This window comes from Telmatherina bonti (assembly GCF_933228915.1).
Source record: "Telmatherina bonti genome assembly, chromosome: 1".
NCBI classification, from domain to species: domain Eukaryota; kingdom Metazoa; phylum Chordata; class Actinopteri; order Atheriniformes; family Telmatherinidae; genus Telmatherina; species Telmatherina bonti.
The window spans coordinates 39,738,893-39,752,186 of NC_136619.1; positions in this window are offsets into that span (position 1 = coordinate 39,738,893).

Genomic DNA, 13,294 nt, shown 5'->3' on the forward strand with positions numbered 1-13,294 from the left:
CTGCAGAGAAAACAACTGGACATGTCAAGTTCAGCCTATAAAGATAAGTTATACCTCTTGGTGTAGCAAAACAAAGTATAAGTATGTCCAAAACCCAAATTTATGTCTGAACATGACAAAGGATCTGTCTGTTTCATGTATTTTATCAAACTGTGTTTAAATCTTCCACATACGAGCATCATCCTGCTGTTTGTACAGCAGGATGACTGTTAGTAGCCGGAAGACAGGGCCGTAGCCAGGAATTTTACTGGGGGGGCCAAAAGAAGACACCAGTTGAGTGGGGTGGCCAATCAAAAGATTTTAGTGTCCAGCAGGATTGCTGCTAATTTTGGTTTGAATGAATGTGTGAAATATGAGATTTATGGGTGCCTGAAAACACCTAAATAACAGCTCTGAGCCACTTCTAGTGTCAAAGCCTAAACACTGTTTACATCTTTTTACTGAATATTTCTCAAATATGAATTCTGAAAAAGAGCAACACAAAGTACTTTATCTCTTAGAGGAAAGTAAAGCTGTTAGTGATACTTATATGGCAGAATAAACATGCACACAGATCACTGATCAACCAGTAAACACTAGTTCAGTTTAGCTAACAGAAGGTTAGCCCCACCACTCTCGTCCCATGTCTGCCTTCATTTCACACACCGGATGAAACGTTGGCTCTGATAAACACATGGAAAACATCATTAGACCTCTCCCGCTTTACAAAATTTCATGTTCATTTTTAACACCTGGTACAAATTAAGATATATTTGTTTGGAAAGCAAATATATAACTCAATCTTTGCATGACTGTTCAGCTCTAAGAAAATGTAGCAATCTTCTGTCACTTGTAAAAAGCAAACAAAAAAAAACAACCAAATTTTATATCATGACAATTTATTCAATTTGGCTTTTTTTTCCAAAATGTTTTTTAGCACTTTATTAAATACATAAGGATAACTCAAAGCGCTTTAAGGTGTTGGTACCAGACGTCCTGAAGGCAAGATGTGACAAATAAATATGGACTTTACTTAGTTTCCCTTCCAAGATCCTACACGTTATATACCACTGAAAAAGGTAAAATTCTTGAGATGTGAGTGATGTAGACCATCCAGGCTACAGTTATAAATGTAAATTCACTAAACACTGATGATGGATTAGTCGCAAAAGCAATTTGTTTTGCAACCACACTGTAGCAGATGATGCTGCAACAAACAGTCCTGTTGCATCAGGAAGGATCCAGTAAAAGTATTCTGGATAAATATCTACTCCAGCACAGGGGTTTTATTCATCAAATCCAGGGTTGAAAAAAGAAAACATTAAAAAAAAACAAACAAAAAAAAACTGTTTATATATTTAAAATGAACAAACAAGCTGCAAATAATTCTAAAACAGCACAGATTGTGATAAAAAAAAAAAAAAAAAAAAAAAGCAAGAGGATTAACATTTCCTTTGGCTACCTGTGATTTCCATGTTAATAAACTTGGAGAGCTGCCAATCAGACCTCTAGAAAACTCCTGGCAGTCTATATAATATGTAAAATACGATACTTGGATGCTTAAGTATGCTTAATTTTTAAAATTAGTTGATATTTTTTTACTTATTTAGCATGATAGCAGGCAGAATGATGGTCTGGCTGCTGCATGACACATTGTATGGTCTCACATTAGAGCTGCATCCTTTCAAACAGATATTCATATTCATCCTGAACATTTATATTATGTGCAATTTTAATTTAATCTTCTCTTCATTTCAGACTCCAAAAGGATTCAGACTCAGTGTTTGCAGCGATATGTCACTATAAACATGCTACATAATCAGATACGTTTGTCTTCTGAACCGTGAAATGAAGAAAACTTTCTGCTGAAAGCTCAGATATGAGCAGCGCCTGCGAACGTGGACGACTAACGAGTGTGTTGGATCTGGTTTCAGTTCTGCTGGTTATGAATTAGAGATGTCAGCTCAGAACAGGAGCAGCTGCTGGAGGCGACAAGCCGATCTGAGTCACACCGCCGTAAGATCGCCACTGATGTTTGTTTGTTTACATGTTTGTGTTGCAACATGAACCTAAGAGTCGTTCTTTGCTGCTGAGACGTTGGTGGAACTTTTCTCTTTCAGAAACACTATCGGTCGAACACACACAGATGTGCATTAGGTCACCCAGGCGACTCCTGCCAACACTGATTTAAACATGTGTAGACACACACACACACACACACACACACACACACACACACACACACACAGTTACTTCTTACGTTCCCTCCCCCGTCCACAAAGTCCTGAAGGAGCCTGAAACACTCACAAACACTCCACAAACCGGTTGTCACGGCAACACTCCCACAGCACTTAACACAGTCCTGACTGCAGCAACGACTCAGTGCGAGGCTTACGGTGGCGGACGGAGTCACCGCCCACCCCGAGTTGACAATGTCAACACTTTCCTCAGTGTTTCACCAAAGGAGGGGGTTAAAACACAACACGCACACGGCGTTGTTGTCCCGAGAAAACCTCCAGCTGCAGTCACTGATTTTCTCGGAAGTTCAAAGCTAGCTGGCCTCACTTCGTCCACGCTGATAAATTCAACTAAAACCTGTTCTCAGAATATTCAGCATTTCAGTGCTCTAACATGCAGACAGTGTGATGGTTAAAACACGGAAAGCGAAGGTTGCAGACTTTTTAAAGAAGCAAACATCATGTGAAGAGCTCGTGGCATACTCCACCGTTCCGTTGTTTTTTCAATAAAAACTCACCCAGAATGCAGAAACATGGTCGCTTTAAGTTTATATTCCCACTGTGAGAAGGATTATTAACAAGCACCAAACACACCGAACAGTTCCCAGTCTTCCCAGTAAGCCAGACCATGAAATGTTCAGCAAAAAAGGTGAAAACTGAAAGAGCTACATGTCAGAGATGAAACAGTGAAAAAAGGTTTGCAAAGCTGCATCTGAACAAACCGCAGGACTCCTGCAACAATGTCTGGACTGAGCCCACCAAAGTGGAGACGTTTAGCTACAAAGTGCAGCAGCATGTTGTCCCACCGCAACGAACACCTCATCACACGAAGGTTCCTGTTGGTAAGACAGTTAGGAAAGAAGGCCCATGGACTTTTACCTTAGCAGCCTTCCTCAGGAAGGGTCACATGACGTTGCCGTGTCTTGTAGGATCTTAGTTTTTCCAGACATTACTGCTGTCTGGTGTCCCGTGGAAGACGACATCCCAGGTGTCCGACCATCATACCTGTTGATCGTCTTACATCCTCTCTGATCCACCGGTGGTATTTCTTGCTTTCTGAGCGGATCACTCCTCTTCCCAGTCCAGTATATGGCCGTCAACTGCAGTGGTACGAGATGCCACATTTTAGATGTAGTTGTTCTGCTTTCTGTTTTGCTGCATGTTTGTCTTGTTATGGTTTTGTAATGAACAAACAGCTCATGATGCCAGTCAAACACAGTGGTGGGGGCTGGCTTGTTTTGTGGACACAGAACCAGGAGATCTTGACAACAAATTCCTCTGTTCACCAGAATATTCTAGAGCTTGATCGGACCAAAAACTATGGATGCATTCACACTGCTGCTGTTTTAAACATTTAAAGATGGTTTTTAAACGCAGCAGGGTTTGTTTGGAGTCGTATGAACACACATTTACACGATGGTGTGAAGCAAACTCTGGTCCACTTGTGAACTGGTTCTTGGTTCCCTTGCAAGTAAATCCCGGTGCAGAGTGAAAACAAACTGACTGTCCAGGGTCTCAAAGACAGGAAGCCATGCAGGACTCAACGTAGGACATAAAGTAGGGCTTAACGTAGGACACAACATAGGACTTGACTTAGGACGCGATGCAAGACACGACATAGGACTTGACAGAGGACTTGTTGTAGGACTTGACGTAGGACTCAATGTAGGACTCAACGTAGGACACAAAGTAGGACATGATGTAGGAGACGATGTAGGGACCAAAGTAGGACTCGACATAGGACACAATACTGGACATGATGTAGGACTCAACGCAGGACATAAAGTAGAACACAATATTGGACGCGACAGAGGACAAGACACAGGACATGATGTAGGACACAAAGTAGGACATGATGTAGGAGACGATGTAGGGACCAAAGTAGGACTCGACATAGGACACAATACTGGACATGATGTAGGACTCAACGCAGGACATAAAGTAGAACACAATATTGGACGCGACAGAGGACAGGACACAGGACATGATGTAGGACACAAAGTAGGACATGATGTAGGACTCGAAGTAGGACATGACGTAGGACACGATGTAGGACACAAAGTAAATGCTTTGGTGGGACATGACAGAGATGTGCAGAAACATGGAAGTGAAACATGGCCAAACGTCTCCAGAACAACGCCATAATTTCCTCCCAAAAATGTCCCGACGACCTGCTGAAGTGTCCAACGAACCCTCCTCCCAGTAGGCTAAAAACACGATGCACAAAACAAGATGTCCTGAATAATATTTCACATATTACAAACAATGAACTAAACTTTTCACTTCAACTTCTTCATTTATCTCCATATGTTCATTTTCCCACTGAATTCTCTGGGTTGTTTCACCGGAATCTTCCTGCTTGGTGCGAATAAAGGTTTTCTACTATTGTCTCTTAACTTTGATTTGGTTCATTATAAGAGCCCAGAGACATTTTCTTTATCTTAATTGTTTTGGTATATGGCAAACCTTAAGTTTATCTTCTCAACATTAAACCAAACAAGTATCTTAGGTGTGAACACAGGATTGATCTAGACTGACCAGATTAACCTACAAACTTGGTTTTGTTTGTCTACGGTTCTTCAAAGTTTACCAAACAGTTTGGAGAGTCCGTCTGAGTTTTGGCCTCAGGGTTTCAGCTCAGTCCTCAGCTCTTGGTCCAAACTCCCAGTGCAACCACTCTGCTTGCAGTAAATGTTGCCAGCTGTGCCGTAAAGACGGCATCTAAAGCAGAAAAGCAGCCGTTGCCGATTTGATGAGGCAAATGAGGGAAGAGATTCAATGTGAATGACGTCAACACAGAGCATGTAGCAGCTAATCCAAGAAAGTCGAAGTTATTACAGACTGTTGGAGGTAAAGAAAAACTGTTTCTGGACTTTGTCTTTGTTTCGACGTAATGAGTTATTGATGGACTTAATGCTAAGGAAAAAACACAAACAGATACTCTACAGCTGGGGGTGGGGGGGTCTTTGTAATGAATAAAATTGTGGAAAGATGTCAGTGTTTTATTTTACAAGGTTTGGATTAAAAATGATGAAAAACGTTCCCACTCTGCCAAATCAGTTAGTCTTCTCCTCTTTCCACCCCCCTGATAAAGTGAACGCTGTTTTTCCATCTTCCTGTTTGCTAAAATGATAGTTTATAAGAAATAGTCATTTAATTTTTTTTAGCTGATCCCAGTAAAAACAGAGAACTCCAGGACAGATAAGTGAAAGCTTAGAGAAACAACATCTGACTGGCGTCTGCCTGCACTTATAGAAAAAAAAAGAAATCTCTGATGGCTCACGAAGATCTTAGAATAACAATTTATCTCCTCTAAACTCAGATAAAACCTAAAACAAAGCTATCCTTTTTCTGACAGCACCAGTCTGTTACTGGAGCAGGTGGGAGGGTGAAAAATTCTTTTCTAAGTTGGCCCCATGGCTTTAAAGTCACTCACTCAAACTCAGACTTTCCTCCTCATCAATACATGCACATGAAGCGTTCATGCATGCAAGCAGATGCAAACACTACTAAAAAAAAATGAAGGAAACACTGAAACGACACATCTTAGATCTCTGTGGATGAAATATTCCACATCTTTGTTTATAACACAGTGGAATGTCGTCAGAACAGTAAAGCAAGAATGACGGATGGAAGTTGAGATCGGTAACGCATGGAGGTCTGGATGCAGCAGAAGCAAGCAAAGTGGAAAGATCTGATCACAGGCTGACCTAACTCCTGTAGAAACAAGTAGGAGTTGTGTGTGTGTGTGTGTGTGTGTGTGTGTGTGTGTGTGTGTGTGTGTGGCCTCCACACGCCTGTATGCTCTCCTTACAACATCTGGACCAGTGCTTTAAGTGGGCCGGTAGGCAGCGGTATGCAGTACCAGCACTTTTTAATTTTATTCTTTTGCGTACTGGTACTTTTTACAGCATATGGTGCATACCGGGAGTTTTACCGGCTTTCTTCAGCAATCAGTACACCCTCCTACGACTTCACCACATATTACAACTTATATTTGTGGATTTTTATTTAAAAAATGAAAAAAGTCGCCTCAAAAGAAATGTATTGTTAAGGCCGGTTTAGACGCACAACACTGGCTGTAGCCGACAGCGTCACACCGCACGTCACGTTGTTCACTCGCTTCTGTGTTTACATTGAAGTGGACGTTCTCTGACTGAGACGAAAGGCGGAGAAAAAACTATGGCGGCTGTAAAGTTACAAACTGGAGCAGAGCTGAGTGATGACAGTACTACTACTTAACAGTCATTTACTACAATAGTACTAGTTAACAGTCATTTACTACAGTACTACTACTTAACAGTCATTTACTACAGTAGCACTACTTAACAGTCATTTACTACAGTAGTACTACTTAACAGTCATTTACTACAGTAGTACTAGTTAACAGTCATTTACTACAGTACTACTACTTAACAGTCATTTACTACAGTACTACTACTTAACAGTCATTTACTGCAGTAGTACTACTTAACAGTCATTTACTGCAGTAGCACTACTTAACAGTCATTTACTACAGTAGTACTAGTTAACAGTCATTTACTAGAGTACTACTACTTAACAGTCATTTACTACAGTAGCACTACTTAACAGTCATTTACTAGAGTACTACTACTTAACAGTCATTTACTACAGTAGCACTACTTAACAGTCATTTACTACAGTAGTGCTACTTAACAGTCATTTACTACAGTACTACTACTTAACAGTCATTTACTACAATAGTACTAGTTAACAGTCATTTTACTACAGTAGTACTACTTAACAGTCATTTACTACAGTAGTACTAGTTAACAGTCATTTACTACAGTACTACTACTTAACAGTCATTTACTACAGTACTACTACTTAACAGTCATTTACTACAGTAGCACTACTTAACAGTCATTTACTACAGTAGCACTACTTAACAGTCATTTACTACAGTACTACTACTTAACAGTCATTTACTACAGTACTACTACTTAACAGTCATTTACTACAGTAGTACTACTTAACAGTCATTTACTACAGTAGTACTAGTTAACAGTCATTTACTACAGTAGTACTACTAACAGTCATTTACTACAGTAGCACTACTTAACAGTCATTTACTACTACTACTTAACAGTCATTTACTACAGTAGTACTAGTTAACAGTCATTTACTACAGTAGCACTACTTAACAGTCATTTACTACAGTAGCACTACTTAACAGTCATTTACTACAGTAGTACTAGTTAACAGTCATTTACTACAGTAGTACTACTAACAGTCATTTACTACAGTAGCACTACTTAACAGTCATTTACTACTACTACTTAACAGTCATTTACTACAGTACTACTTAACAGTCATTTACTACAGTAGTACTAGTTAACAGTCATTTACTACAGTAGTACTACTAACAGTCATTTACTACAGTAGCACTACTTAACAGTCATTTACTACAGTAGCACTACTTAACAGTCATTTACTACAGTAGTACTACTTAACAGTCATTTACTGCAGTAGTACTACTTAACAGTCATTTACTACAGTAGTACTACTTAACAGTCATTTACTACAATAGTACTAGTTAACAGTCATTTACTACAGTACTACTACGTAACAGTCATTTACTACAGTAGCACTACTTAACAGTCATTTACCACAGTGGTACTACTTAACAGTCATTTACTACAGTAGTACTAGTTAACAGTCATTTACTACAGTAGTACTACTTAACAGTCATTTACTACAGTAGTACTACTTAACAGTCATTTACTACAGTAGTACTAGTTAACAGTCATTTACTACAGTAGTACTACTAACAGTCATTTACTACAGTAGTACTACTTAACAGTCATTTACTACAGTAGTACTAACAGTCATTTACTACAGTAGCACTACTTAACAGTCATTTACTACAGTAGTACTACTTAACAGTCATTTACTACAGTAGTACTACTTAACAGTCATTTACTACAGTAGTGCTACTTAACAGTCATTTACTACAGTAGTACTACTTAACAGTCATTTACTACAGTAGTGCTACTTAACAGTCATTTACTACAGTAGCACTACTAACAGTCATTTACTACAGTAGTGCTACTTAACAGTCATTTACTACAGTAGTACTACTAACAGTCATTTACTACAGTAGTACTAACAGTCATTTACTACAGTAGCACTACTTAACAGTCATTTACTACAGTAGCACTACTTAACGGCCATTTACTACAGTAGTACTAGCTAACAGTCATTTACTACAGTAGTACTACTTAACAGTCTTTTACTACAATAGTACTACTTAACAGTGATTTACTACAGTAGTACTACTTAACAGTCATTTACTACAGTAGTACTACTAACAGTCATTTACTACAGTAGCACTACTTAACAGTCATTTACTACAGTAGTACTACTAACAGTCATTTACTACAGTAGTACTACTTAACAGTCTTTTACTACAATAGTACTACTTAACAGTGATTTACTACAGTAGTACTACTTAACAGTCATTTACTACAGTAGTACTACTAACAGTCATTTACTACAGTAGCACTACTTAACAGTCATTTACTACAGTAGTACTACTTAACGGCCATTTACTACAGTAGTACTACTAACAGTCATTTACTACAGTAGTACTACTTAACAGTCTTTTACTACAGTAGTACTACTTAACAGTCATTTACCACAGTAGCACTACTTAACAGTCATTTACTACAGTAGTACTACTTACAGTCATTTACTACAGTAGTACTACTTAACAGTCATTTACTACAGTAGTACTACTTAACAGTCATTTACTACAGTAGCACTACTTAACAGTCATTTACTACAGTAGTACTACTAACAGTCATTTACTGCAGTAGTACTACTAACAGTCATTTACTACAGTAGCACTACTTAACAGTCATTTACTACAGTAGCACTAGTTAACAGTCATTTACTACAGTAGTACTACTAACAGTCATTTACTACAGTAGCACTACTTAACAGTCATTTACTACAGTAGCACTACTTAACAGTCATTTACTACAGTAGTACTACTTAACAGTCATTTACTGCAGTAGTACTACTTAACAGTCATTTACTACAGTAGCACTACTTAACAGTCATTTACTACAGTAGTACTACTTACAGTCATTTACTACAGTAGTACTACTTACAGTCATTTACTACAGTAGTACTACTTAACAGTCATTTACTACAATAGTACTAGTTAACAGTCATTTACTACAGTACTACTTAACAGTCATTTACTACAGTGGTACTAGTTAACAGTCATTTACTACAGTAGTACTACTTAACAGTCATTTACTACAGTAGTACTACTTAACAGTCATTTACTACAGTAGTACTACTAACAGTCATTTACTACAGTAGTACTACTTAACAGTCATTTACTACAGTAGTACTAACAGTCATTTACTACAGTAGCACTACTTAACAGTCATTTACTACAGTAGTACTAGTTAACAGTCATTTACTACAGTAGTACTACTAACAGTCATTTACTACAGTAGTACTACTTAACAGTCATTTACTACAGTAGTACTACTTAACGGCCATTTACTACAGTAGTACTACTAACAGTCATTTACTACAGTAGTACTACTTAACAGTCTTTTACTACAGTAGTACTACTTAACAGTCATTTACTACAGTAGTACTACTAACAGTCATTTACTACAGTAGTACTACTTAACAGTCATTTACTACAGTAGTACTACTTACAGTCATTTACTACAGTAGTACTACTTAACAGTCATTTACTACAGTAGTACTACTTACAGTCATTTACTACAGTAGTACTACTAACAGTCATTTACTACAGTAGTACTACTTAACAGTCATTTACTACAGTAGTACTACTTACAGTCATTTACTACAGCAGTACTAATTAACCATTTACTACGCCAGACAATGAAGGTCAGATGCTGCAGACTAAGTGTACGACTGGTCAGTATTTTGAGTTTTTGAAGATTATTTCTAGATCAAAGATAATATTGCTAAGTGGCCTGATGCTGGGAAAAACATATTTCACAGAGGAAAAGTGTAATAGTACTACAATAACAATAGTAATAGTAGTACTACACTGTTAAATTAGTCTGGTAATGAGCTAAATAAGTATAAATGTAGAACTTTTTTATGTTTTTAACCCTTTCATGCATAGTGACCCTGTAGTGGGGACCCATTTACAAGCTTTTCTCTTGCATATTCATGAGTGAGAAGGGTATTATTGTACCACTTCAGTGGCTCCTTTTTTTTTTTTTTTTTTTTACAAAAATGTTGCATTGTTTTTATTATGTATTCCTGCATGAAAGGGTTAATAAACTTTATGTTTATGTATTTACTTTTCAGTGTTATTTTTAATGTCCAGCAATGAGGCTTGAAGTTCATAAAAATGTCTCCATGACACTCTGAATTTGGTAAATGTGGATTTGATTTAGAACTTGCTGTGTTTGTTTTTAGTCATTTCTGTGCAATAAAACTATTAATCTATATATCAATTTATAGAGCTACATATAAGTATCAGCCATGTTTTTGTCCCGTATTTGCACGACAAACTGACAGCAATTCATTAAGAGAGTACCACCACTTATTTTGTTCCACTTAAAGCACTGATCTGGACATGTTGCTGAGGGCACCACGTATGTTCTCCTGAGGGATCTCCTGCCAGACCTGGATCAGGGCATCAGGCAACCTCTGGACATGTGGTGGAACGTGAATGGAGCCAGATGTGATGTTCCAGAGATGCAGGACTGGATTCAGGTCTGGTCTGGTGAACGGTCAGTCCATAGCGTCAGTGTCTCCATCATGCAGGAGCTGCTGACACAATCCAGCCACATGAGGCAGAGCATTGCCCTGCTCCGGTGACAATGGTCTGAGGATCTCATCCTGGTATCTCAGGCAGTCAGGGTACCTCTGAGTAGCACATGCAGGTCTGCGTGGCCTTCCATAGATCTGCCTCGCCAGACCATCGCTGAGCCACTGCTAAACCAAGGACAGAAACCTCTGTTTTTACAAGAGTTTGACAAGTAAGAGGAAAGAGATGGAGCACGACTTCTCCCTTTTGCCACCACATTTTGATGTTTGTACATAAACCTACTTTTATACGACCTGAATCGTTCCGGTCATTATTTATAATCAAGTAAATCACTTTAAAAATTAGGACAATTAGGTTTTAATGTGCATTTTCATAATTATTATGCAGTTTCAATCATTCTTTTAGCGTTAGGTTTGTTATTTTTCTTCATCTGTCTGTGTTTGCACATGACGTTACAGTCTCATGACCTTTTATGGGCATTTTTAGGCATCTACCAATGCAAAGTGGGGCCAACGGGTCTGTCTGTATGATCAGAGTGGTTGGTTTCCACCAATCTGAGAGAAAAGATGCAAGAAAAAAACTGGAATCTGATCACTTTTTAAGAAAAACAAGACGACATTAGTAAAAGAGCTCAGTGCATGCATCAGAGGCAAAGATGTTTTACCGTGAGGCCGTGACATCTCACTCCTCTTCAGGTCTGGAGTTAGATCCTGCTCCAAGTGGAGAAGCTCGAGCTTGTTCACAGGCATGTGCACAGTGTTCACAGGCATGTGCACAATCAACAGGAAAACACAGAGCTGCTAAGCTGCAGGTAAAAGCTGTTAAAAACAGACGGAAATCATTTCAGGCTCTGTGCATCTGGTTTGCGTTGATCTCTCCATGACAAACACATGGCTACCTAAAAGCTCTGCACGGCTTCTGACATATAAACAAAGCAAGATGTTCAGGTGAAAGTTGTTTAAATGGAGATCTGTGGTGCATGCAGCTAAACGTTCATTCCAGACAGCTAACGTTGGTGTTTCCTTTCACTCTGAAAACAAATGTTTACACGATTCCAACACAAAGCACGTTCAGGAAAACTAACATTTTTTTTTAAATGAACCAGTTCTTCGGGCATTTTCTTTGTCTTGGTTGCAGAAAAAAACCCAAAAAACATTGGTCTCCTGCTTTGAATGAAATTAGTTTTATTAGACCACAAAACCAGCTTTTAATAGTTTACGACTGCACTAAAGGGACAAAATCACACTTTGTAAAAAGTTTCACACTAAACCTGACAGGCCTTTTTGTAATCCTCCGCCCTGTTCAGAGCATCTCCACAGTTTCCAGTTAACAAACTGGTGACACATCTGGGAAATATTCATGAGTGAAAAGCAGCCAGCTTTGTTTAACACGGCGAGGGATTAGCAGAGAGCAGACTGATTTGATCCCAGCGAGCTTCCATCCTTCATCCCAATTCTCAAACTTTTCTCATATGATTGGATTTGTTTCAGCTTACATCCAAACATTTTTCACTTGCAGCATTAAATCCAGCAGCTTCTCAGCACACCAACACATCTGTTACACCAGTCATGCCTTGCTCTTATGTGTGTGTGTGTGTGTGTTAGCTTGCTAACGTTCATCACAACTTATCGTTGAACAGAAATCACTCACAACAGCCGCTCAGCTGTCATTGTCAGAATTTCCATATTAATCACTTTATTAATCTATTTTGCATTAATCTGAGTGAAAAGTGGCTAAAAAGAATAACTTTTTCTTTTAGTAAGTAGTTTTATAAATGTATTTCAGCTGAATTAAAGAGTTTGTACAGCAGTAAAATGAAAATAATGGTAATTGGGGAAAGGTGATAAAATGATTAAAGTAAAAGTTTCCAAGAAAATAAGTATCTGTATTGGTATCGGTGATACTTGCTCTGGATTTACTTGGTATCGGATTGATACCAATATTTGCTCCATTAGTCAGAAAACAGCATTGCTTATTTTTCATGCAATCCTACACTATTTAAAACAATGTTTAGCATTTTTCTCTTTTAATTCACACAAACAGTAACTTTATAACATTATAATCTCTTACAAAGCATTTACTAAGCTTAAACATTTAAAATATAAGTTAAATTATGTAACCACTACGATTTAATATTCCAACGCCTTCCATGTAGTTTTAGTTTAGCATCTGAAGAACATGTGAAAGTGTAGATTTCTAGCTGCAGATGACAGCGACGTTATGGGCTGTAACACAGAAAGTTCTTTCTCTCCATGCAGTCCCTGGCCTCCAGACGGCCGGG